Source organism: Rhinoderma darwinii, chromosome 4, assembly GCF_050947455.1.
Source record: "Rhinoderma darwinii isolate aRhiDar2 chromosome 4, aRhiDar2.hap1, whole genome shotgun sequence".
Classification (NCBI taxonomy): Eukaryota; Metazoa; Chordata; class Amphibia; order Anura; family Rhinodermatidae; genus Rhinoderma; species Rhinoderma darwinii.
In genome coordinates this window covers 233,290,891-233,318,123 of record NC_134690.1, presented here as the reverse complement: position 1 = coordinate 233,318,123, position 27,233 = coordinate 233,290,891, and the positions used below count along the sequence as shown (strand labels likewise).

At 40.2% G+C, this 27,233-nt stretch overlaps 1 protein-coding gene across 4 annotated transcripts in view; it reads left to right on the top strand.

The window, feature by feature from the left end:
* Positions 1-27,233, top strand: part of FYN (FYN proto-oncogene, Src family tyrosine kinase) — a 197,414-nt gene that overhangs the window by 51,218 nt on the left and 118,963 nt on the right. For 2 of the 4 annotated variants that reach the window (XM_075862287.1, XM_075862284.1), the window contains exons 2-3: positions 3,591-3,686; positions 23,524-23,590. The gene's annotated coding sequence lies outside the window, so the exon portion shown is untranslated. Of the gene's footprint in view, positions 1-1,807; positions 1,866-3,590; positions 3,687-23,523; positions 23,591-27,233 lie in introns of those variants that run through there. The other 2 variants (XM_075862285.1, XM_075862286.1) reach the window with 2 other exon arrangements.

The window sequence follows — 27,233 nt, the reverse complement described above, 5'->3', positions numbered from 1 at the left end:
ATACGTGATCCGGCGGGAAGGGGTTAAAACATACAAAATCAAGGGTGGTCAGATATATTTTGTGGAGTTTTAGTTAGATTGTCTACTAACTAATATTTTGAACCAAAGTAAATCAATAGAAATGCATTAGGCTAAGGCGATACACTGAGTATTCCCTGACGAAGCTACTGCGAAACACGCGTCGGGAGCGCGGCGGTCGTGTGGGACCGGTCCTACTCTGGCATTGTTTACTAACTCCACTTAGTTGTATCTCCAGGTATTGCTATACTGACACATTGTGGCTATGTTCTAGCTATGTGATTTCCACTTTATATTAAGCTAATCAATGTGTGCTTCTACTGTGAATCTTTCAATAACCTGTAGTACTATTGTGTTGGATTGTCAATGCAACCCTCTTCTCCCACTCTTCACACACGGATATCAACACCGCAGAAGAAGTGCCTCCCGATCTGACCCCCTTAGACTTTTATCTTTGGGGTCATCTGACGGCAATTGTCTATGCTGTGAAGATACGAGATGTGCAGCAACTGAAACTACGGATACTGGAAGCCTGTGCTAGCATTTCTTCTGCGGTGTTGCTATCAGTGTGTGAAGAGTGGGAGAAGAGGGTTGCATTAACAATCCAACACAATGGGCAGCACTTTGAACACATTTTATAAGTGGTCAGAAACTTGTAAATAACTCATGAAAGAATAAAGGAACGTTAAAACCAAGCACACCATTGTTTTTCTTGTGAAAGTCTCGATAAGTTTGATGTGTCACATGACCCTCTTCCCATTGAAAAAACTAAAGTTGGATACAAAATGTCCGACTTCAAAATGGCCGCCATGGTCAACACCCAGCTTGAAAAGTTTCCCCCCTCCCATATACTAATGTTCCACAAACAGGAAGTTAATATCACCAACCATTCCCATTTTATTTAGGTGTATCCATATAAATGGCCCACCCTGTAGTGTACAGAGATATTTTATTCAGAAATAGAGGGGAGACCCTGTAAACATGTATGTTCAGATTTACTTTCAAATAAAAGTCATTGCTGTTTTAGATAAATGTGTATGAAAATCTCCGGCATGTTGGAGGCGGTCTGGGATCCAAGGGAACGTGGTCATAATCTCTGCCTTGTTTTCTGCAGGATTTGTCAAATCTCCTGTTTGTCGATTAGAGTGGCTGCAGCAAAATCTTTGAAACAAACAGCGCACTGTCCTCTAAGGAAATGTGAGGCTGCATTTAAAGCAAATCTGCAGATTAGGCACATTCAGCCACTTCTGTCCTGTTACAGGCTGCCAAATGATTATCCTGACACATGGCACCCCTAGTATACTGCGGCGAAGTCTAAAATCATGGAAGATTTCCCTTAAAAACGGAGAGAATTGTATTGTAGGAAATAGCGACTGTCTGATGAAAGGAACAGGAAGTGAAGACACGTCCTGCATCTTTTGCCATCTGTGAAAAGCTCTGTCCTAATTTGAATGGAGGGATTACAGAACATAAATACCTTCTGGCAAAAAAAATATATCAAATGACACAGATGACATGTTATGTTCTACCTTTTAATAAGAATAAAATAGTGCATACATTAGTAGAATAAGTGCAGATCTATGGATTGATTCTTCTGTTTAATGTTAATGAAATGGATTGTAATTTAATACGTTTTGATTTTTTCACTCTCACTACATGATAGAAGGTTGGACACAAGCCAATGTGATGTATGAAATTGGAATGACAAAGCAAATGTCATTTGTTTGCTCATAAAGAAAGTTATTTATTTGCTTGTGCCAGGCTAGTCGCTGCGGACAGCGGTGATAATGGGGTGGGCTCCTCATTGCACTTTTCGCAGTAATGACATTTGAAAGGACTTTGCATAGGTCAGCGCGCTGCTAATGAATTATGTTCCCTTGCATGCTACCATTAGTGTTATTTTATTGACTCTTTTTCTAAGTTTCTAAGTTCTGCTTAAAAGGTTATTTCCACTGCCTAGAGAGTCGGTACAACGTCTGCAGAGATTTAACATTTTCATTGGTTTCCCCACATCATCTATGTAACGTCCTGGTGCCTTTTCCTCTTTCTGTGCCCGTGCCAAGAACATTACTCCATGTTTGCTTGACCCCGTCTGTAAAATTAAATAGGTTGTCTCATGAAGACAGGCCCTGTCGTCATAAGCTCCAGAATGGAGAGCTGCTCTGTAGCAAATGCTCCAGCTCTGGCATACTTTTGCCTTTCACATAGTACATTGATTGATGCCATTTTATACTACAATACTCTTACAGCATCTGCTGCAGGGTAAATGTCTGACCAGACATTGCTTCCCCTGTTTGCCTGGGGTGCCAGGAGCCCCTTTAAACCGTTCCTATGATCAAACTCTGGCTCATAGAGGAGACTACTCTCTAAGGGTATGTTCACACACACTTTTTTCAGACGTAATTCGGGCGTTTTACTCCTCGAATTAGCCTGAAACACGCCCCTAATAAGCATACAAACATCTGTTCTGTTCCCACGAGCCTTTATTTTACACGTCGCTGTCAAAATACGGCGCGTAAAATGGCGGCTCGTCAAAAGAAGTGCAGGACACTTCTTGGGACGTTTTTGGAGGCGTTTATCATTGACTCCATTGAAAAACAGCTCCAAAAACGGCCATAAAAAACGCAGCAAAAGACTCGAGTTGTTAAAAAATTTTCTCAAAATCAGGAGCTGTTTTCTTCTGAAAACAACTCCGTATTTTCAGACGATTTTGCTCACTGCGTGTGAACATACCCTTATACTAAAAGTGCATATGGAAAGAGGTTGTCCTGATGAGACAACCCTTAAAAACTATTTTATCTATATATAAATAAAAGTAACAGGATTCATCACATAGTTCAAGTGCTCTAAGTTTGTCCCAAAACTCACATCCATCAAATTCAACTTGGCAAAAGGAAGATTCTGAAATCCGTTGTTTGATTTAGAGGAAGGTGAAAACCTTAACCCGGCATGGCCCAACTTGCTCTAAAAGGAAAAAAAATCCTTCCTGTCCCCCCACAACCTCAAAGTTAAAGCGTACCTCAACTTTCACTGACCAACGATAGTGTAGGAGTGTGCACAATAATCGTTTTTCCAAATAACTGTGATCAGCGATTCTGCTTCTAACAGTAGCACGGACTGTGTATGGTCTGTGCTGCCGGCGGCTCATAACTCTGCAGTTACAGAAAGAGCGTCCTGCTCGTCTCCATGGGCCCCATATGCAGAACGGCCGCCAGCACTATAGGACTCTATAGCGATAACGGCCGTTCTGTATATCGGCCTATTACATTGGCCGTTCTGAATTTCGTTCTATTTTGGCCTATTGTAAATTGAGCGAAGCATGTCAGGAAGGATGATGTGTGGTAAATAGTTATGTACCATTTTGCCTAAATATCGATGCACTCACACGAACTGATACACATCAGTGCGTGCCATCTAAATGGATTCTTGCAGATTATTCAATATGACTGACCTTTGTGTCACACTATTTTATAAATGATTGTAGCCGGTAATTTTAAGCATCTGTTTCTCTTTTTCACCCACTTGAGCCTGCATGTTTTTAACGTTTTGACATTTGTTCCTCATTCCCAAAGGTTTGTAAGAGACGGAACTATCATGTCAACAGTGTGGGAGGCTGACATCTGACTTCAACCATAAGATCAACAGGAGATTTCGTCAAAGTTTTCAAAGTAATTTTCGACTTTTTATTTTTTGTTGTGTTTTTTATTTTACATATTGAAGTCAATCCACTATACACTATATCATTAGGACCTGATGTCTAGTCTGCTTTAACTATATGGTAGCCATACACCAGTGGTTGTCAGCTTGTCACATTATGGGCATCTCAAATGCGGCCCTTGACACCTTTAGCCAGCAGTGGGACAGTTGGTAGGCATTCACACATATAGGAATTATTTAGTCGACCATGTTTGTGGTGTATGTTTCCTTCATACCATTTTCTGACGGGATCTGCTGACAAAATATATAAAGAGAGAACACTGACTACAAATACATCCATGTATCGTTCTATGATCACATTAGCGTCTTGTTTTCCATTTTTGACAGCCATGATAGCTATGACGGGTTCCGTTTTCAAACAAATTTCAATATCAGGGCTCCAGACTAAACACATGCATTTATGTTGCACAAGCATTTAAACAGAACTTCAGGGACATGTCTCCTTGCCACACTTAGATCCATGAGTTTCCATCTAGTTTTGGTGCAGCTTGTTTCTTTTGGTATTGAGAATGTGAAGTTTTTATTCCACATGTCATTTTCACGGTTAGACTTGCTGATCAGTGTGAATATTTGTGCAAAGGGAATAAAACATAGTATTTCCAAACACTTGTAGAATTCTTTAGGCCTTCTGGGTACAGAAACATTTAATTACAAAGGTCATTTAGTTTGCACACTAAGGAATTAGTTTACAAATATTACTTTTTTCTACACTACTATTAATGAACTTCTGTTGCCAGCCAAGCACTTTTGTGCTAGTGGATATATCTTTCTGTTATTTTAACCCCTAGGCGCACCAGGACGCAACAGTACGTAGTAGTGGCAGGAGGTTACTTTGCGCACCACGACATACAATTACTGCGCGGTTCTCGCTCCACACTGTCGGTGACAGTGTGCATCGGGAACCGGGAGGTCAGCTGTCTCCGACAGCTGACACTGCACTCTTGCCGGCCAGCGCTACTGATTTCGGCAATTAACCCCTTAAATGTTGCGATCGCCGCATTTTAGGGGTTTCTAGCACATCGGCAGACCCCACGATGAAATCAAAACAATGGCCTCCGTGTCTGCCATGTATGGAAGCCTAACAGAGTTACAGGCTCACACTCCACTGTTGCCGATCAGCGGATCATCGCCGCTGATTTTGGTAATTAACCTCTTAAATGCGGCGATCAATTGCAATCGCCGCATGTAGGCGGTTTGTAGCACATCGGAGGCCAGACAACGGCCTCTGGGTCTGCCATGTACAGAAGCCTATGAGGACCAGCCTCTATATATATACACACACACACACACACACACACACACACACATACACAGAGAACAGTTTAGGATGTGTGGCTTCTAGTTAGATTCTATCGTTTTCTCCAGCAATCAGACAGCTATGTAATAAGACGGTCTTCTAATATGTTTCTTCCTGTAAGAGGAAGTGAGTAAGTTTCTTTCTAACTGCTAAAGTTACGTAGAAGTAAATGTATAATTTTCACTAATGGCACCGATACAAATAGCATATTCTTCCTGTTTTATATTTTAATGATGTAGGCTGATTTCCCAAGAAGGCATTACAATGTAAAATAAATATAACAGATACTACTATTTTGACTTGCTGGAAAGAATATCAATGTTTTGTTTTTTTCAATTGATACAAATGGAACATTACTTTAAGTCAGTAGGCGGGTAATCCAATAATAGATTTTACTTTTCAGAGGAATGAGAGCTTTCAAGTGGGTACTGTCCAGTGGTCACGTGGTTGGTCCTATGATCACCACATTGCTGTTTCTGAGTCCAGGAAGATCAGTTTGGATTGTGATTACTGTTATCGTACAGAGCATTTTCCCCTTGATCTGGGGCTGCTATGGCCCAGGATACATGAGTAAAAAGATACAAATTTTAAAAATAATAAAAAGAAAATAAATACTAATAATGGGGGGAAAAATGGCAAACCAAATACTTTAATCTAAACTAATTGGGAGGGGATTAATTAACCTCTCTACGCCAGTTTTCTGGTGTAGAAAAGTCGCAAGTGTGGTGAAAAATTGTCTTTGGCCATTTTACGCCACCCTCTGCACTTTTTAAAATAGGGGTGGGACTTAACAAAAGGGACGGGGCCGTCACAGCTTCACAGATTTACTATAATTTAGGCCAGAAAAATGGGTTATATTATGATGTAAATTTAGGAGCTGGCATAAATTTCACTCTATGGGGAGTAGCACATGGTAGGGGCCCGTGCAGGGCCCTGGGCCTTGCCCCCCACTCTCAAACTTCCCTGATTGGACAATAAAATAAAATAGAAAATTGTACTAACCTCACTGGTGTGCTTTTGCTTTCAGGCTCTCACAGCAGGCGATGGCTTATACAGGGTACTGACACCGGACAGCTTTAGGATGTTGTATGAGCTACGGCCCGCTGTGAGAGCCTTAGGGGAGCAGCATAGCGGTAAGAGTACAATTCTTCTTTTTTTTAATGTCCAGTTGAATGGGGCGGGTGGGGTTCGCAGTGGCGGGGGGTGGCATGTCCAGTTGGATGGGACAGGGGAGTGGTGAACACTTTTTTTGCCTTAGTTGGGCTAATGGAGCCTTAGGTACATGTTTAGAGCGTATGCTGAGGAAAACTGATGTGAAGGGGGCATAAGTAATTTGAAAATTATCTGACTGAATGCGATAAATGGTACAAACATAAACCTCTAGATTTTTTACCAAAACAATGTGCAAAATCAGTTTCATAGCCTAAGGCCTAATGCACACAACATGTAGATGCATTTGCATCTGCATACTGTCCGCAATTGCGTAGCTGCAATTGCAAATAGTACAGGGCACATTATATCCTATGGGCCAATGCACACGACCATAGTTTCCACAATCGGTGCATTGCCCGGACCGCAAAAAAATAGGACATGTCATTTTTCAGGCCGCATTTGCTGTCTGGGCTCATTAAACTCAATGCACTCTTGTGTGTCCACGGTCCGTGATTGTGGACGGCCCGTGGATGACACTCCTCTGGCCATCTGTGCCCTAATTACGGAACGTGCACACAGCTACGGTCGTGTGCATGAGGCCTAACACATAAAAAAAAAAGAGAAGGCCATTAATCCAGCACATACCAAGAATGTAGTAAACAGTCTTTGGTGAAGTCCAAACACTAGCAGCAAATACTAGTTATCCTCCTCTTCTTTCATCCTATTCAGTCCTATGTCGCAATCCCAAGGATGGAAAAATGTTTCTTTTTTCCAGGAGGCTCACATTTTGGGAATTGGGATTTAGGCTTCATGCAAATGACCATGCCTGTATTTACGACCCGTAATTACTGGCACTGACGGCCGCGGACAGCCGGCCGTTTTTGCGGGCTGCGCTCCCATTATAAAGTATAGGAGCATGGTCCATAAAGTAAAAAAATAGGACATGCAGATTTCTACGGCACAGACACCCTCCCGTAGACATACGTGAAGGTGTCCGTCGGCCATAGAAATGAATGGGCCCGTAATTACGGACCGTAATAACGGTCCATAATTACGGGCGATTTTATGGGGCCTTAGGCTGCTGAGCTGCTCCTCTTAGATAAGCCTCACCACTGCCAGATGTCTGCAAAACTTTTTTATTCAGAATCTTGCAGTAAATCTTGCAAAGATGATAAAAGTATGGTAGAAACCTCAAGCTAAAATTCCCTTTAGTAAAGAAATAATCCACATCCACGGGTAACTACTTTAAAAAAACTTTTGATATGTCATAGAGATATACTGTATCAGAAGTTTTGATCGGTGGGGGTCTGGAAGCTGAGACCCCATTGTCACGGAATCAGAAGCACTCAGCTGAGCGCACTACACTTTCGCCTGTGATCGGCGCTCCTTGTTAGGCTGAGGACATTTCACTTGAAACGTCTATGAGCCCGTACAACGCTCACTCAGGAACGAAGCGGCACAGCGTTCACGCGAGCACTGCAGCTTCGTTTCAGCACTCGGTAGGGATCTCCGTACTCAGACCCCCACCAATCAAAACTTCTGAGATGTCACTATGACATGTCAAAAGTCTTTTGAAAGTTTAGTTATCCTTTCAACTTTGCTACATCTGTATATCCTGTGGCTATTTATATCTTAGTAGATAGGACCATATCTCCAAGACTCAGCATTTTCAAGAATGACTTCTCAAAGTAATAGCTTAGATGCTGTGAAAAGGAAATCACAGAGTTTCTTCTAGCTTGACCTCTTCTCCATCTTTAAACTACATTCTAAAATGAAGATTCTTTTCATAATTAGGAATATACTACGACCGATCACATATATGACATATCCACTCTCCTATAGTGTATAATGGAGATAGCCTACTCGTTTCGTTCTCCTCCTCTTGGTGGTCGCTGCTGGTCAGCTTGTATTGCTAAACAGGTGTTCTGGCCACGGCCTGTCACACTTTTATGACATATCCTGTGGAAAGTCCATAACTGTGAGTGGAAACAATACCCCTTATAATTATATATTTTCTCTGTTTAACTTTATTGTAGAAGGAGTAAATGGAACAGTTAAAAAATTATTTCTGTGATCATATTGCCGTCCAGTAACAAGAAATGTTATCATCCATAATTCAGATCTTTCTGTATAGCTATAAATATATAATATTTAGTAAACTATACCACACATAGTGTTACTTTGTGTAAATGTATACTATTTATGTCACACTGCGCAAAATGCTGTCGTTATATTGCATGGTCAAACTCCCGTTTTACTGGATCTGTGATGATAAAAATCTGGTGAAAAAATAACCACCACCATACCTGCATATCGGCATCCATTGTGTAGACAGCCATACAGTATTTCAAGCTGTAATTTTGAAGTTAAGGGAACACTTATATGGATGCGCGTCATGCAAATCATTTCTATTAGTTGTTTTACAATTAAAATATGTCATTTGAAATGTATCTGACCTGCATAAAAATGATGACTATGATTCAACCCCATCTTTTAGAATTGCAGGCATCTGCTTTGCTATATTGAGAATAAAATTTTCATGCAAAATTGCAATCAATCCTGGAAAAATATCAATATGAGTAAATGGGTTGCTCAGAAAAAACTCCTTCCAATAATTAATTATCGAGATGTCTGTCTGATTAGGGACAACATTTTTACATGTAAACCGAGCATAAGAGAAAAACAATTAACAGTCCTTTAGTAAATCTTAGCGTCAGCTGTTCCACGTATAATCTGAAATAAACAAACATCCTTTAACTCTCTTTTGTGTGTTGTACCATCTGTCACACACAGAAACCCACATCTGGGTGGAAAATGATCAAATGTTGCTTAATAGGATGGAGAAGTCGTAGCTTTACAAATTCAGGAGTAATCATAAATAATTAACCCATTCAAAATTCCTGTGAAAAATGCTTGGTCTTGGTGTATGATTGTCGTTAGGAATTTTCCCCACCTTAATTTCCATTGAAAGTATCTTGATTTACATATATTTATATACAGATCCGGTGGATTGGCCTTTTGGCCTTTTGCCTTTGTGTAAAGAACTTACCTGTCTATGGTCCAGCAGCTGCCACTCCGTGCTCAATGCATAGAGGATGCGGCAGGTTGAGACGCTATGTGGAGGATGCACAATGCACACTTGCTCTCCAATAACATTGCAGATGCTGAGATTTAAAGAGGACCCTAGCACCAAGATGATGTCAGCGGTGGTACTTTGTTATGTAGGTAGCTCTCTGTCCGTGTTTTAATACCTTCTGCTTTTTAGAATTGTGACCCGGTTTGTTTTTGACTATCCACTTGTTTATTCTCTTGCTGCTCTCTCTGCTTATATTCTGGTTATTCTTCACTTGGTACCATGTTACCAGTATAGAAGAAAATATAGGAGGGTTCCTCCATCTCACCTTTGCAGATATGCTGAGTCATTCAAGCACGGATCCCCGTGTCGGCACACGTGTAAGCACAGGAAGAAACAAAGAATTGGATCCAGCGAAGAGTCTGTTAGGTTCTGTTAAAATGTAGGAATCTACAGCCATGACTAAGGACGCAGTCAGCGTCAGAAACGCGTAGGCACCGCTCCTATTGCTGTTTATCCCTCTATTGCACACTTGGGAATTTACTCATATTTCATTGCACATGTTACCAGTAGTTACTGACTTAGCCTGTTCCTTAACCTGATATAATCTGCCTTTGTACCATGTTTGACCACCCCACTGTTGACCCAACCTGATGACTAAGCATACCAACCCCCTCTCTATGGCATATCACTGGTTCCTGCTTTGATCCAATGATATGCCTGGGGAGAACCCCTCGCACCAAAATAACCGGTAGTCCAAAAAGTGAGTCCTATAGTTGAACAGTGCAATCCACTAGGCTTTTTCCTTGATTTTCTGCATTGCGCAATGCAGTACTCTAATATAATATCTAAACTGGTTACATAGTGGAGTCTCTGAAAAAAAAGTTGCTAAATTTAAATGAATAATCCCATCATTCAGACTTTTTCTTTTGGTAAAGAGTATATTTTTGATGTGACTTCCACATTATGTACATGCCTAAAGGGATGCATAAGACATTTTAATATTCAAGGAGATTTTTTTTCTAAGCTTTGTTTAGTATGGTACAAGTGAGCCTTTTATCCGTCAGAAACAAACAGCTCTTAGAAAGAAAAAGCATGTGTTAAAACTGCAAAGCAGTCTGTACAATCTGTCCTTTACTTAACACTAAGAGACTTAGTTAAGGAATAAAATGTATCTCACCCACTTTTGTATATTGTTAACAGTGTCTCTCAGAGCTCAAAGAACGGTCACTAGATGTACAATAGACACACAACAAATCAATGTAGAGAAATTCAGCAGCAGGACTTGGCAAGGAAAAAAGGGTTGTATATGAAGACCTCCGCAAGTACGTACAAGAAGTAGTTAGAATATCAACTTTCAGACATGTTGTAGACTTAAAGGGGTTTTCGCATATCAATATTTATCAGTTAGGTGATAAATATCTGATCGTGGGAGTCCGACTGCTGGGACCTCCACCGATCACGAGAACAGGCTTACCTTGCTGTTTCGGAGATCTCCATAGGAATTGAGTGGTAGTGCGCATGCTCGACCACTGCTCCATTCATCACTATGGGGCTGCCGAGTGCTATCTTCGGCCGCCCCATAGGAAAGAGTGGAGTGGTTGCCGAGCATGCGCACCACCACTTCTTTCCTATGGGGCTCCCAGGAACGGCAAGGTAATCTTTCTACTTCTCATATTAGTCTTTCCTGTTGTCATAACATATGATTTCTTCATAAGAGTTAAGATAATCTTATATTTAGCAATTTATAGTTACATCTTGTTAATCATTTGGAGAATACTGATCTAAAATTAGCAGGTCAAGCTGTTTTCAGGACTTAATAGGCTTCATATACATTTTGTTTTAATATATACATGTTCTAGGCTGAGCTAAAACTTTGAGGCATTGTGTCTGATTCATAGTCTCTTTTGGGTATTGAACTTGCCAAGAAATGTCACATCTCTTTATGTATGTCGGTCACTTAAAAGAAGAAGATCAGATTCAGCAGGGAGCAGAAAATTCAAAAACACTTTTTGTAATGCCCGATGTCCCACTTAAGAAAGTGTGAGCTATAAAAAAAATGTCACTTAAAATGACTGAAGGCATGGTCTTTTTCACCAATGCAGAATATTTTAGATTCCATGTGTGATAATATGAGATATTTTCCTCGTTGGTTTATAGCTGCATTGATATGTAAGTTATTTCTCATGAGCTAAAGATATAACATCCATTGTGGTGAAATGTCCAAAAATGTTGATTTTCAGGTATGACCGCATCTTCCAAAGCGTCATTTAGCAGCACATCAGTAGACATGCTGCTGGTCTTCTGTCATCTTGCATGTGGTGACACATTGTACAGTGTAGAATATTGTCCGTATTGCTAAAGATAAGAGATGCTAAGAGTAGACTTATTCAGAGCCAATGTACGGGGAGAGTCTGTGTCAGTGAGAGACAGAGTAGTACAAATGCAGCTCGCTCCTATAACCCAACAGCACAGGGCTTTACATAAGGAAATAAGTACATCATTGATATTACCACCACTCAATGTATGTTCTTCACAACATCTGCTTCATACATTCCAGCTTTTAACTCGTTTACTTCTGATCAGAATAAGCCCTTTGTTATTTAAATCCTTTCCATTTTCAGTGTGTGGAAAAATAATAATAATTGAAATCTAATTTTTAATGTAACATTTTCATTTAATTTTAAATTACAGAAAATGTTTTTCATTAGCCACTGCTCCTTTATAATTACATTTATTTAAAAAAAAATCTCTAGCAGGAGAAGATGTCTCCTTCCAGCTCCCACTGATCACAAAAAAATTAAGTAAAAATAAACAATACTACCTTTCTTCTCTAATGGACGTGTTACTGGCTGCTATCATCACAGAGAAATCCTGAGTATGGAAGAGCTGGCGGCATTTAATCAGTATCATCAGTCATCAGCGGGTAGCAAATGTGTTTGCCACCCGCTTCTTGCTTCACCGATTGGGCAGTAGCCCACTTGTCACCCATTTCCTGCTTGACCTGATGGGCAATGGCCCAGTCATAGTCACACACTGACTAGCAAACCAAGCCCTTAAAATGTATTCATTAGGGAGTCTGAAATATCCTTTTCCTTCTCATGTCAATGTAGAGCTTAAAGAGGACCTGTCCCTCACTCATATAATTTTAACTGGTTATCTAACCTGAATTTACCATTCCAGCACTGGTTTTTTCCCCCCTTCTGTTCCAGAGATATGGTCCCTCGTTTTTCTGGCACCCTATATGCTAATTTGTTGCACTTAGCCAATGGTAAACTACACTCATTCTCCCGAGGTAAAACTAGTTTCCGTGCTTTTGATGCTGACCAATCAGCATGATACAATTTCAGAGGGGCCAGACACTGTGTTTTCGCCAGAACAACCATATCTCGCGAGTTCAAGCTGTGCATGACCGCTCTAAAGCTGCCTCCTGCTGATTGGTCAGAATCAGATGCAGGGGAGCTAAATACACATTGGAAAAATTAGAGTAGTACATTAGCAACAGCACATTAACATACACAACAGGGGGCCAAATCTCTGTAAATTGGAAAGAAAACTGAGCTACAATAAGGTAGACGGTGCTATTCAGGTCAGATAACCATTTCTGCCTATATGACCTAGTGACGGGGCTTCTTCAAGCAGACATTTTTCTATGTAACAAGATAAACATTTAAAAAAAGCTTCTGTATGTTTGCTAATTTTTTTTTTTAATAAATCTTAAACAGCAATGAAATGTTTTATTACCATTATTATGCATTTTGTGTAGTAGAAGTGCAATCCATATATCAAGAAGACACACGTGAGACTTGGGTTTTCTGCTTCAGAAATGTGAAAATCTACCTAGGTATAGGACAATTATCTATACTAATTAATTTCCCAGAAGACACTCATTGGAAAGTACACATTCATTTCCATTAGTTGGGCAGCAATACGTAGCGTTCCCCGTAGAAATAGTCATTTGCATTCACAGTGTTCATTAGCCACCGTTTTCTCAAAATCTTCTGGTAAATTACACAAGAACATTCAGTTCATCATACTGTATTCTATCTATCTATCTATCTATCTATCTATCTATCTATCTATCTATCTATCTATCTATCTATCTATCTATCTATCTATATATAGATATCTATCTATCTATCTATCTATCTATCTATCTATCTATCTATCTATCTATCTATCTATCTATATATAGATATCTATCTCATCTATCTATCTATCTATCTATCTATCTATCTATCTATCTATCTATCTATCTATCTATCTATCTATCTATCTATCTATCTATCTATCTATCTATCTATCTATCTATCTATCTATCTATCTATCTATCTATCTATATATAGATATCTATCTATCTATCTATCTATCTATCTATCTATCTATCTATCTATCTATCTATCTATCTATCTATATATAGATATCTATCTCATCTATCTATCTATCTATCTATCTATCTATCTATCTATCTATCTATCTATCTATCTATCTATCTATCTATCTATCTATCTATCTATCTATCTATCTATCTATCTATCTATCTATCTATCTATCTATCTATCTATCTATCTATCTATCTATCTATCTATCTATCTATCTCACATCTATCTCACATCTATCTATCTATCTATCTATCTATCTATCTATCTATCTATCTATCTATCTATCTATCTATCTATCTATCTATCTATCTATCTATCTATCTATCTATCTATCTATCTATCTATCTATCTCTATCTATCTATCTATCTACCTACCTACCTCTCTCTCTCTCTCTCTCTCTCTCTCTCTCTCTCTCTCTCTCTCTCTATATATATATATATATATATATCTCCAAGAAGAGAGAACATGAAGCAGCACTCAAAAAAAAGGTAGATTTATTTATCCAACATCAGACCACAACGTTTCACCTTCTCTATGAAGGCATGTTCTAGTTAGGCATTTTATTATAGTGCTGCTCCAACCCTCTGTTTTTTGTCTATATATATATACAGTGAAGGAAATAAGTATTTGATCCCTTGCTGATTTTGTAAGTTTGCCCACTGTCAAAGACATGAACAGTCTAGAATTTTTAGGCTAGGTTAATTTTACCAGTGAGAGATAGATTATATAAAGTTGATTTGGAGCGTGTAACTGGTCTGGAGGAGGCTGAACTCTTAATGGTTGGTAGGGGATCAAACACTTATTTCTCTGTGCACAATGCAAATAAATATATATAATTTTGACTATGTGATTTTCTTTTTTTTTTTTTATATAATCTATCTCTCACTGGTAAAATTAACCTAGCCTAAAAATTCTAGACTGTTCATGACTTTGACAGTGGCCAAACTTACAAAATCAGCAAGGGATCAAATACTTATTTCCTTCACTGTGTGTATATATATATATATATATATATATATATATATATATATATTTTTTTTTTTTTTACATAATGTTTGTATACTATCTGGAATTATGATTAGTATAGACTATAAATAACCAATATATTTTATTCCATAAATGGTTAGGTGACACCCAGATTCTTCAGTCTTCTGTATATGGTTTTCGCTGGGTGTCCTAATTGCAAATTGCATTGGCACTAATAAAATGAAATAGAGACGCTGATTTCTCTTGAGGCTTTTAGTGTCATAAAACATAGACGTGGCTTGATAGCCCCTTTGGGTTCATGAATAGTATACAGGAACGTTACAACCTGAGTTGTCTGTCGTAAAATACTCCACTATCCCTGTCAGGATTTATAACAGAAGCACATTGTAGTCTTTATTACTGTGATAATTGGGCTCAATACTTCATGGCTGAACGTTCCTATTAATGAATCTTTACCACATCACCGCAAGTCTGATACTGTGAGCCATTGCCTCAAAAAGTATTCTAGCAAACAGGATGCAGTCCTAAGCCTAGGGATAGTAAATGGGAAATAAACTATTTTTTACGACACTTACTTGCTAGGAATAAATGAATATTTTTGGTAAAATTTAACGCCATCTACACTTATAAGCCTGGGGTCCTACTCTTTTGCTAAGCCATATTCATGGGAGTTCAGGAAGCTGAGGTCTGTATTGCTGGTTGGCAGGGTCCCTCTACTAGCTGTCCCTTTATATCAGGTGACATGTAATGGACAGCGTGGTCATATCCATCTGAGCTCATCGAACCTGTTCTTACTAATGTAAAACAACAAAACAATGACCGTAAGGACCATTACTTCAGGCGCAATAAGGGTATGTTCACACGACAACGCAAAATACGTCTCAAATTACGGAGCTGTTTTCAGGCGAAAACAGCGCCTGAATGTCAGACGTTTTTGCATGTACTCGCGTTTTTCGCGGCAGCTTTTACGGACGTAATTGGAGCTGGTTTTCATTGGAGTCCATGAAGAACGGCTCCAAAAACGTCCCAAGAAGTGTCCTGCACTTCTTTGACGCGGGCGTAATTTTACGCGCCGTCTTTTGACAGCGCCGCGTAAAATTACACCTCGTCTGAACAGAACATCGTAAGACCCATTGCAAGCAATGGGCAGATGTTTGCAGACGTACTGGAGCCGTCTTTTCAGGCGTAATTTGAGGCGTAAAACGCCTCCATTACGTCTGAAAATAGGTCGTGTGCACATACCCTAATGCCTTATTCACACGACAGGGTCCCGCCCAAGCCCGAGTGTCGGCCGATAAAATCGGCCATTTTTCCCGGCCGGTGTGCATTAGTTTTGCATCCGTTCCGGGCCGGGCAAATCTGGACAGTGACATCAGGGGCAACTCCTGAATAACTCCATGTGTTCGGGGATTCCGCTTCAGGAGTTTCCCCTGATGTTACTGCCCAGATATGGACAGAGACATCAAGCGCTCTGTCCAGGAGCGGAATCCCCGAACACACGGAGATTCCGCTCCTTCAGGGAGTTAAAGTAGGGCTAGCACATAGCAGAGCGGGGAGATACCTCCTTCTCTGCTATAGTGGCGTCGCTACAGCAGTAGCAGCTGCTAGCGGCACCATCGAAGCTGTCGCCGGGCCAGGGCGCTTTTAAAACAAGCAGTGGAAGGGAGCCAGCGCAGCGCTCCCTTCCACCTGCTGTACGCGGCCCTGCCACACAGTGTACAGCGTACAGCCATTCGTCCGAATGGCATCAACTCCTCCTCCTCACATGCACTCTGTGCTGTGAGGAGGGAGCGAGCGACGGAATACATGGCCATCACTCGGGACACATTCCAGTGATGGCCGTGTATTACCCGGCCCCATAGACTTCTATGGGAGCCGGGCGGCCGGGTAAACGGCCAAAAATAGGGCATGTCCCATTTTTTGACGGCCAGGTTTCCCGGGCCGTCAAAAAATCGTCGTGTGAATAGTCCCATTAGGGGTCTATTGTTCATAATGCAGCCGGGTGACGGCCGTTTTATGAACGGCCGTCACCCGGCCGGGAAACCCTGTCGTGTGAATAAGGGCTTACAGATAAAGCAGCTCTTTCTGTCAAACAGCACTATAGAACTGTTCTGAATGTTCAGGTTCTGTATGGAGACAGGCTTAACACGGGTTTATTGTATTATATTGAGCTTGATCCTACTAACTAAAAACACTGGTATAATATCACAAAAAAGGACCAAAAAGAACATTTCTTTGGTGAATTATATCATGTAATAATTGGTGCAAACGTTAAACTACATATTAAGTACTTATGTAGGCTGCGGAAGGAGCTGTATGGTCAGATCTACGCTGATGTCATTTATCCTTTTGCCTAATTTGTGGGATGAACAGCAGGAACTTGCTGTTATGCCCACCATCATTTTGATGTTTTTTTTATGTTTCTGAATTGCAGGACTTTTCTAACATTTACTTATTTTGATCAACAAATAAAAAAGAGCGTTGCGACAAGACCCACCATAGAGTCCTACAGTTCAATTTCATTGACTCATATTGAACTGGGCTCACACTTGTTTTTTTTATCTGTAAGGCTCTGTTGACACCACATTCACATAAACATGTCCATACAGCTCTATTTTGGCATCTGTCGGACAAGCTCATGTTGGTATACCTTTCTGTAACTGTAAATAAAAGCGTAGTTTTATGATGTTTCATATTCAGTGGGCCAATGCAAAAAAACGCATAACATGCAGTATACTTTTTTTTAACCTGGGGGGCTATGTATGACGTATATCACTGTATGGTATCAGGTTTGACAGCGACAGCAGTGCAGTTTCATCAGATTTGATGGCAAGAACAGCGCAGCACATTTGGGACAGCATTGTGGCTTCCGTTATGAATGGAAGCTCCAATGCAGATGTGAACAGAGCCAAAGATTGATACAGCGTGAGGCAGTTTGTTTTTGGCATTCCAACTAATCTGTGAACAAAAAACATACTGCAAAAAATACGCAAGTATGAACGCAACCTAAGACTATGAGTTAAGGGCCTTTTACACCGGCTGACAGTTGGCCGGTGCAGCGAACGCCGGTCAACGAGACATCGTTGATCAGCGCTCGTTTGCTCCTGTCACACAGAGCTATGGATGGGGACGAGCGGTCGTTACTCCGAGGGCACAAAGGGCAATTATCGGCAATGAGCGTTATATGAACACTCGTCTGCACGATAATCTACCAGTGTAAAACCCCCTTTAGCTATGATGTATAAAGACAAATATCTGAGATGCTGATTAAAAACAAGGATTTGTTTTTGGAAAAGGCCAAAAGATCTTTTTATGCATGAGAATACTAGATCCTAAGCTACTGAATCGGTCCCAAGGTTTTTGGATGATATCACTAATTATAATATCGCCAAGTATAATCTCTTATATATGTATGTGTTACATACCAGCCATGTTTTTCAATATCAGGTGGCAGCACATCCACATAAAGCAGGTAGATTTTGTATCTGTTATAATGTGATTTAAATGAAATGATAAAGTCTTCCTTCCGGTGTCCCCCCATTTCAGATTTCAAGCATGCGCCATACAGTATATAAATACATTTTCCTGCTGCCCTCTGGATCTGATGTATTGAATGTTATACTGTAGGAAATCAAGCATTTACATAGTTTACCCAAGTGTAAAGCAAGCGCCTCCTCATCCAGATGTGACTGCAGCAATCTTAGTTCTTTCAATCGCATCTCAAATATCCACAGAGGCCTGATGCAGCAGAGGGCTCCTTCACCCACAGCAGGGCGGCATCTTCACATCTATGAGCACGATTAACTCTTTCTGCTGTGAAATGCAATTTCTCCTGTATGCATTAAATTATATACAAGCTAAACATAGTGTCCATATGTTCCCATCATTCAGCCACGTCTAGAGATTGTCAAATATTTCTGTATCTTTATACACTTTATTGTTCCAGATTGTGTTTCGGCAGTCAATTTATGCTGTTTAGATCTTAAAATATACCACTATACCACAAAACCCATCAGTTCCTTTAAATGTTTTGTGTTCTATTCAGCGCAGAATTTCACATTGTAAAGAAAATGTCCAGTCTTGACTATCTCCGTACAGGATCACCATATCTAAAGACCACAGCTTAGACCCTGTTCACATCATGTTTGCCTTCCGTTCGGTCTTTCTGTTCATCTGTTCAATCAGAGGAACAGATGAACAAAAGTAAGGAAAGTAACATTTCAGTTTGCAATAGCATTGATTTCAATGGTATTTTTTTTCTTCAGTTAGTTTTAGTTTGCGTTTGTTTTGCTAGGTTTCCGTTTTTTTGTTTTTTTTTTAATGGAAACAATAGCGTAGTGTGGTGTACTATTGTTTCCGTGAAAAAAAAAAGGAAACCTATTGGGACGGACGCGAACTGAAACAAAAAAAATATAGGCCATAATTTAAATTGCCTCTCTGAATGAGGTTTCGAGGCACCGTTCAGCAAGAGCGCTACACAGCATCTAATAGACCGCCATACTTAAGAGCATCTATTTCGGAGACTGATTACCTTCCATGTCCCCCTAAGATTATCTTGAGTTTATGCTGTCATACATCCATTTCCAAGGTTATACATGTTTGTCACTGAGAAAGCTTTGATTTTATAGCTGAGAGACTCATAGTGGGTTGCTGTGAATAGAGAAATCATATTCATAAACATGTCATCTGTTTGTCTTAATTTTAATGTGTTGTAATTTAATAATTCAACTACTGTGGTTAGGGAAATGAGATAGACCAGTGCCCAACATTACATTTTAGAATGCAGTGGTGTAAATGCCAGTGTTCATTCTTATTTCTTACTTATTTATCCTAAAATTATTACACATACACCGTTTAGCTATAGCAATAAACCACTGACAGGTGAAATAAATAACATTCATTATTTCGTTACAACGGCGCCTATGAAAGGGTGGGATATATTAGACTGTAAGTGGACCATCAGTTCTTAAAGCTAATGTGTTGCAAGAAGAAAAAATGGGCACAATTTTGACAATTTGGTCATATTGTGATAGCTAGTTGACCGGATCAAAGCATCTCCAAAATAGCCGGTCTTGTGGGGTATTCCCGTTATGCTGTGGTTAGTACCTACCAAAAATGTTTCAAGGAAGGACAAGCGGTGAACCGGCGACAGGCTCATGGACGCCCAAGGCTCATTGATGCGCTTGGGGAGTGAAGGCTGTAACGTCTGGTCTGAACTACAGAAGAGCTAGTGTAGCATAAATTGCTGAAGAAATTAATGCTGGCTATGATAGAAAGGTGTCAGAAAAAACAGTGCATTGCAGCTTGCTGCGTTTGGAGCTTTGTTTGTCGCTTGACTCGGTAACTTTTAGGAACAGAATAATGCAAGGTACAAATAACACTGCTATACACCACGGCTTGTCTTTTCAGGATGTGGTAATCAGATATTATTATTCATTACATACAGACAACGCGTTTCAATCTCCCAGGTTCCGGAAACAGCGTATCCTGCTGTGCGACGCTGTTTCTGTATCTTCCATTTTCTTCTATGGGAGTTCTGAAAGCAGCGTAGCAAAAATGCACTCGGCTGTTTCTAGGAAACCTGTCAACCTTGTAAGTCAGTGGCCAGAGCCCAGTGACGGCGGCAGAAGATTGGACAGGGATATGGAGATCACGTTCTAAATATAGGTATGGGTCCTAGCGGTGGACCCTACATTTATCAGACATTTATGGATTGTTCTGTGGAAATGGCATAAATATCCAAGATGGCAATACCACTTTAAAGTTAACATTGAAATTATTGGAAGTAATCGCTCTGGACTCTCGGCGAAGTGAACACATTTTGTAAATTCAAGTTAACTTCTGCTGGTTGCACAATGAGTGAAGCCCACGGCAAAGAATGGAAATAAAGGGGGAAGCTGTTGATAAATGAATCCATTATGTGTAAAGTATGAATTATGCTTTGAATAATCTATGTGGTGGTGCAGAGTGAGTATCTGAAGGAGTGGGTTAATATAGGGTCTAGACCCCCGGGATTCATGTGAATGGCAATATTATTTACATCAAGGTTTATGGCTATTTATTAGTAAATGGAATGCATTCATAATGTAGAACAGGGAGCTACATCCAGGAGCCGTGAGGAACTTGTGAGAACCTTAGGAAGATGTGAATCAGTTGACCTCTGTGGTTAGATATCTTTATAACTATATAATACAGGAATTTAAATTTATTTAAATTTTTAAATACTTCTACCAGAGCGTATCTGCAATACTATTGGCCCCCAGTATGTTTGAGAAAAAATACACCAGGAAAAAATAATTTGCTTTTCTTTCATGTTATTAATACTAACACATAATATAGGAAGCAAAACACTTGTACATCTTATAGAATATTGCAAAAAATCCACGTAAAAAGTATTATAATGGCGGGAGTGAAACAACTGCCCTTATGTCCATGAAGGTGATGAGTTTAGATCATCTCACATACTCAAGGAAAAAATTGTGATTTATTTTTCTAGTTCTGTTTAGAAAGTGAAAGTTGGGCTTTTTTGGTTGTATTTTCATTTTTTTAAATTTTAGCTTTTAATATTCTTTTCTTTTTTTTCCTGTTTTGTCTTACAAACCTACTAGTTTCCACTAAAAAATGATGGAAGTGGCTGAGGATGCTAGGTTGAAGCTATAGTTTTATTTACTATGGTATGTTATTGTAGTGCTTTGAAATGAGTGATCTGTCAGTACCCTGTCTTTACCATATGGAGACATATAGAGTATTTTTCTGCTGGATTACATACGATTCCACCAAAAATACATTTTGGCATTCTGTATTGTATGGAATAGTTACATACATACGACACACAGTAGATCATAGTACTTGCGGCACACAGATTCTCGTCCAGATCCGTAGTATGCACCTGAGAACTAATGGAGAAAGTGATCTTACTATATGTCAGGGATATGTGAGAACTAACCGACATCTATGAGCAGTATCAAAGGGTAAAAGTGCTCAATAAAACTCATTCTCGAAATCGTGTCACTTTCTGAAGCAGTTAGGGAATGGGACATATTTTAAATCTTAATAATGATATTTAAGCGGTTAGTATATTTTGTAAATTTAGAATGTCTCCTTTCGGCCTCATGCACACAACAGAGCCTGTGTGGAAGCACACAGAGTCCCTATACTTTCGTATTAGAGGGCTGTAGGCATTCAGTGTGCCGCTGTATAGTGCCTCTATTTGGCACCATAGTCTACCGTAGGATGAGAGCCATATGTCCCATTCTAAGGGGAAAATGGCATTCAGGCTAGGTACTGGTTAGATCATGAGGAGGTGAGGGAAATTTAAATTTCGCCATATCTTGCCATTCCATTGTCACAGTATATCAGCCATATTAGTATATCATCATTCTCTAGTGGCAGCCATTTTTAAAATGGTCTGCCCTTTAGTAGTTGTGTATTAATGATACATTTTGCTTAAAGGCAAAAACAATGCAGTTACCAATATTTGTCCAGTGACACGAGTGCCATCCTGCCTACTCCCTAAGGCCCCCATTCACATCGCATTTGTGCCATCCACCGGGTGTATAGGTTTTTTATAAAAACGTGGAGCATTGAAAACGTATACAAACGTGTACCATTTTCTGTTTACCTCTGTGTTTTTTATTGCATGTACGTTTAGCATATACTCATACGTCGGTATACGTTTCTGTCCGTTTTTTACCAAGTGAACACTGATAGAAAAAAAAAAAAAAAACAGATAGATTTACTGTATGTAAACTTATAGCATTATGTTTGCATACGTCGTCCATTGAGATCAATGCAAAAAAAATGTCACGTCGCGTACACTTTTTTTTTTGAAGTACAGAATAGCGTAGCAGACTACGCTTTCCTGTCCTTTCAAAAAACAGTATCCCAACGTAAACCATGACAACCATAGACCAAACAGATGCTATTTTGGTCTACGTTTGACCCATTATAGTCTATGTATACGCTGAGCTATACGTTTCAATATTTTTTTAGGGTTTAAAAACTTATACGCCCAGCAGATAGCACAAACGCGATGTGACTGGGGCCTAACACATATAAATAAAACCATACACATGTCAGAGTAGGAGAGAAGCAAATGAGTCAATTTTTTTGGCCTGATTTGCTCCTCAGGTGGGCGCATGAGTTTAAAATGGCTAAAATATTAGCAATACATTTGTCATAAATAGCACTCATGATTTGTCTATAAAAAAAAAAAAATGCAATTAGTTTTTTAGTGAAGGTTGCTGTGCTATTGATAGATTTATGTGATACATACGGTATATCTTTCATTATGATACAATTTCTCTGTGTCCTAGTTACATTCATTTAAACTTAAAGGCTATGTAAACCTTTGAACACTTTTTTTAAAATAACAATGTATTATGGTGTTTATTGCAACTTTTTAATTGTTTTTTATTTTAAAAAAAATTTGAGATACAGCTTCTATACAGAGCTGAAACCCGAATCCGTCAGTTCAATGGGACTGTCGGCTATGGTGACAGCGGGTCCTGCTTGTCTCTGACACGCAGAATCCAGCTATTATCAATCACATCTAAGTTCAGTAAAGGAGAATTGGTTCATTAAAATCATTGTGATCCTAGGTGATCACAATAAACCAACATCCAAAGTCACATGTTAAGTCGTCCATGTACCTTTCCCCATAATAACAATAAGAAAATATGAGGATATAGCGTTAACAAAGTTCATCCATGTCTCTCTATATTTACACACATTACCTATTGATACATATTGATTCCTTTTATTGATCAGCATTTTTAAAGACCAGCATCATCCTTTTGCTTACATTTTTCTTACCTAAAAGATTGCTTACTCCTGTATCAGCAAGTAAATGGTTTGAAAGCAATGTAAAAACTAATGGTCTATTTTAATTTTTCAGGGTATTCATAACAGTGGCACTTGAAGAAATGTGGTGAAATCAAGTTATAGTAGTTTAGGAAATATTGGTAAGTCACAGTTTTTCAATAATTCTTATTACGGTTTATTATTATGTTTGCCATTATCTGTTCCACCTACACCAATCAGCCATAACATTAAAACCACAGGTAAAGTGAATAACGTTGATTATGTGGTTACAATGGTGCCTTTCAAAGGGGTGGGATATATTAGGATGTAAGTGGATAGTTTTTTAAGCTGATGTGTTGTAAGCAGAAAAAATGGGCAATTGTTAGGTTTTGAGTGATTATGACAAGGGCCAAATTGTGATAGCTAGACGACTGGGTCAGAACACCCCCAAAATGGCAGGTCTTGTGGGGTGTTCTCAGTTTGCAGTGGTTAGTACCAACCAAAAGTGGTCCAAGGAAGTGTTAGGGTTATGGGCGCCAAGGCTCATTGATGTGCGTGTGGAGTGAAGGCTAGCCTGTTTGGTCCGATCCCACAAAAGAGCTACTGTAGCACAAATTTCTGAAAGCGTTAATGCTGTCTATGATAGAACTGTCAGAATACATAGTGCATCACAGCTTGCTGCTTTTAAAGTTGCGTAGCCTACTTGTCGTAGTGCCTGTGCTAACACATATCCACCAAAAGTGCCTACAATAAGCACATAAGCATCAGAACTGGATGTGGAGAGTCGTACACGCATGCGCTGTCTTACTGCTTCTGTTATCATCGGCAGTGCTGAGGGATCCCTGCTGGTGAGCAGGCTGTCCCATACTTTTCAGCGTCTTCTCTTTTTGTCAGAGATGGGGAATGCTGTGTGTTCTGAAGATCATGGGACAGCCTGCTCACAAGCAGGAATCCCTTTGCCCCACCAAAGATGAGAGTAGACCGTGAAACATTGGTCTCAGCATAGGGAGGAGCGCTGAAGCACTAGGTGGCGCTGTAATAAGTTTATAAATCGAATATCACGTGTCAGAATGAAAAAATACAAAATATGTTTAGGATTAGGTAATTTATTTATTATTCATGGGATAACGCCTTTAAAGAGGACCTATCTCTTAGAAAACCCCGCGAAGTAATAGGATGACAAAATATAAATCCTTTTCTCAAATAACATAAAAAATAAAAAATTATTATCTCTAATTTAGTGATAAAAGCTCTGGCCCTTTAAGCGCTGTGATGACTTCAGCTGACGTCTTAACATGCAGCAGTGAGCAGTCCATGTTTTGACTGCTGTGTGAGACTTCCTATTTCTGAGCTTGGAAAGCCCACTGTGAGAGGGGAGATTGTTAGTGTTCCGCATGTGTACAGTGAAGATCTCTGCTGCTGAATTTCTTAATGCTGGATATTGTTATATAAGCAGCAACGTAAAATTATTTTCCTGTGCATTATGGAGCAGCTAGAGGATGAGGATGAGGAGGCGGCTGCTGAGTAATCTGAAGAATCTCTAGCAGCAGCAGATATACAAGGAAGGTAAATCTTGTCAACATTTCTCTCCCACTTTCTCCACAGTATGTGGCTGCTGCTAAATCTGTGTGTATATAGTAAGAGACTTAGATTAACCCTATACAAGCAGCTGTCTCTTTTAGCAGATTAGCACTTTCAAATGGCCTGTCTCCTCTAGCAGATTAACTCTTTACAAGCAATCGGTATCATCCTTTTTTGTACTTCATTATATAATTATATGTTATTGAACTGGCTGCCATTGTCTGTATTCGTATATTTATAACTAAGTAAGAAAAAGCCTACACAAACATAGCCTAAACAACAACAACAAAAAATCTCTAGGCAACCCTGCAGTGTCTTATGTGTGTTTCAGAGGTCACTAGTAAAGCTGCCTATAGCATGCTGACTTTGTATTATAGTGAAAGGTGCATAAACAATCTCCTACTAGTCAACTTAGGTGTAAGGCGGGATTCACACGACAGGGTCCAGCCCGAGCCCGAGTGTCGGCCGGTAAAATCGGCCATTTTGCCCGGCCGGTTTGCATAAAGTTTTGCATCCGTTCCGGGCCGGGCAGATCTGGACAGTGAAATCAGCGGCAACTCCTGAAGGGGAATCCCCATGTGTTCGGGGATTCCGCTTCAGGAGTTTCCCCTGATGTCACTGCCCAGATATGGACAGAGACATCAAGCGCTCTGTCCAGGAGCGGAATCCCCGAAAACACGGGGATTCCGCTCCTTCAAGGAGCTAAAGTGGGGCTAGCACATAGCAGAGCGGGGAGATACCTCCCTGCTCTGCTATAGTGGCGTCGCTACAGCAGCTGCTAGCGGCGCCATGGAAGGTGTCGCCGGGCCAGGGCGCTTTTAAAACAAGCAGGGGAAGGGAGCAAGCGCAGTGCTCCCTTCCACCTGCTGTACACCCCGGCCATGCCACACAGTGTACAGCCATTCGTCCGAATGGCATCAACTCCTCCTCACATGCACTCTGCGCTGTGAGGAGGAGGAGATAGAGCGTAAGCGACGGAAAACCCGGCCATCACTCGGTACACATTCCGGTGATGGCCGTGTATTACCCGGCCCCATAGACTTCTATGGGAGCCGGGCACCCGGCCGAAAATAGAGCATGTCCTATTTTTTGACGGCCGATTTACCCGGCCGTCAAAAAATCGGTCGTGTGAATAGCCCCATTAGGGGTCTATTATTTCTATTATTTCTAATGCAGCCGGGTGCCGGCCGATTTATGTTACTAATGGGATGAGAACAGAAAAAAATACTAGACTGAAATTGAAAGGAGTGGTCTAAGGTTGTTGTACAATGGTGACAAATTAATTTCTACAATTCTTTAACTTCGCTTCAGTGTGTATGTTTGGTATATCTTTCATGGGTTATTGATTGTATTCTTTCAACAGATGTTACATGGCATTGTGGGAGCGTCGCTAGGCGACGTCAGGGGATTTCAATTTTTGAATAAAGAGAAAATGGCGTCTGAGCGATCATGTGACCCATTTCCAGCCCCCCTTTTTTTACGGGTCCGTAAATACGGGTGGAATACGAATGACAACGGACCCGTATTTACCGGCACGGGTCTGTAAATACGGGTTAAAAAAGTGTGACAAAGGACAGTATTTACTGGGAGGGAAAAAATACGGTCGTGTGCATGGGGCCTAATTGTCGCTTTGGTAATCTGGTGTGTAGCTTCCCAATCTGACACGGTCACCCCATTGACCATGGAAATGGGAACAACCAGTTGTCAATTAAAAATACATTTTCAATGCAATAAAAGTGATACGTCACAACACAGAGTTCTAAGAAAAGTTGCTCTAGGATTGTTATTTCAAGTGGAATACAAGTATATACTAGGGATGCACGATGCATTGAAACTTCGATACTGTTTCGATACCGTGCACCCACAAACGGTTCGATACCCTTATTTAATGTATTTCGATACTAATCTGTGCTGCTGCACAGCTCAGTATTGTAACACATAAATGTATGAGAGCGGGGCTGCGGCTGTGTAATACAGTCATTGCCCCGCTCCTGAGTCCTGACAAGTCCGCGTGGTCAGCATGAGGTGATGAAACCGGCACTGCACTAATGAGCGGCGGCACTGACGGCAGAGCATGGCGGGTGCACTGCAAAACACTCCCATGTTCTGTCTTCGGTGCCTGCCCTGACGCTCATTAATGCAGCTCCGGCCACATCACCTCATGCTGACCGCGCACACTTATTGTCAGGAGCGGGGCAATAGCTGTATTACATAGCCGCAGCC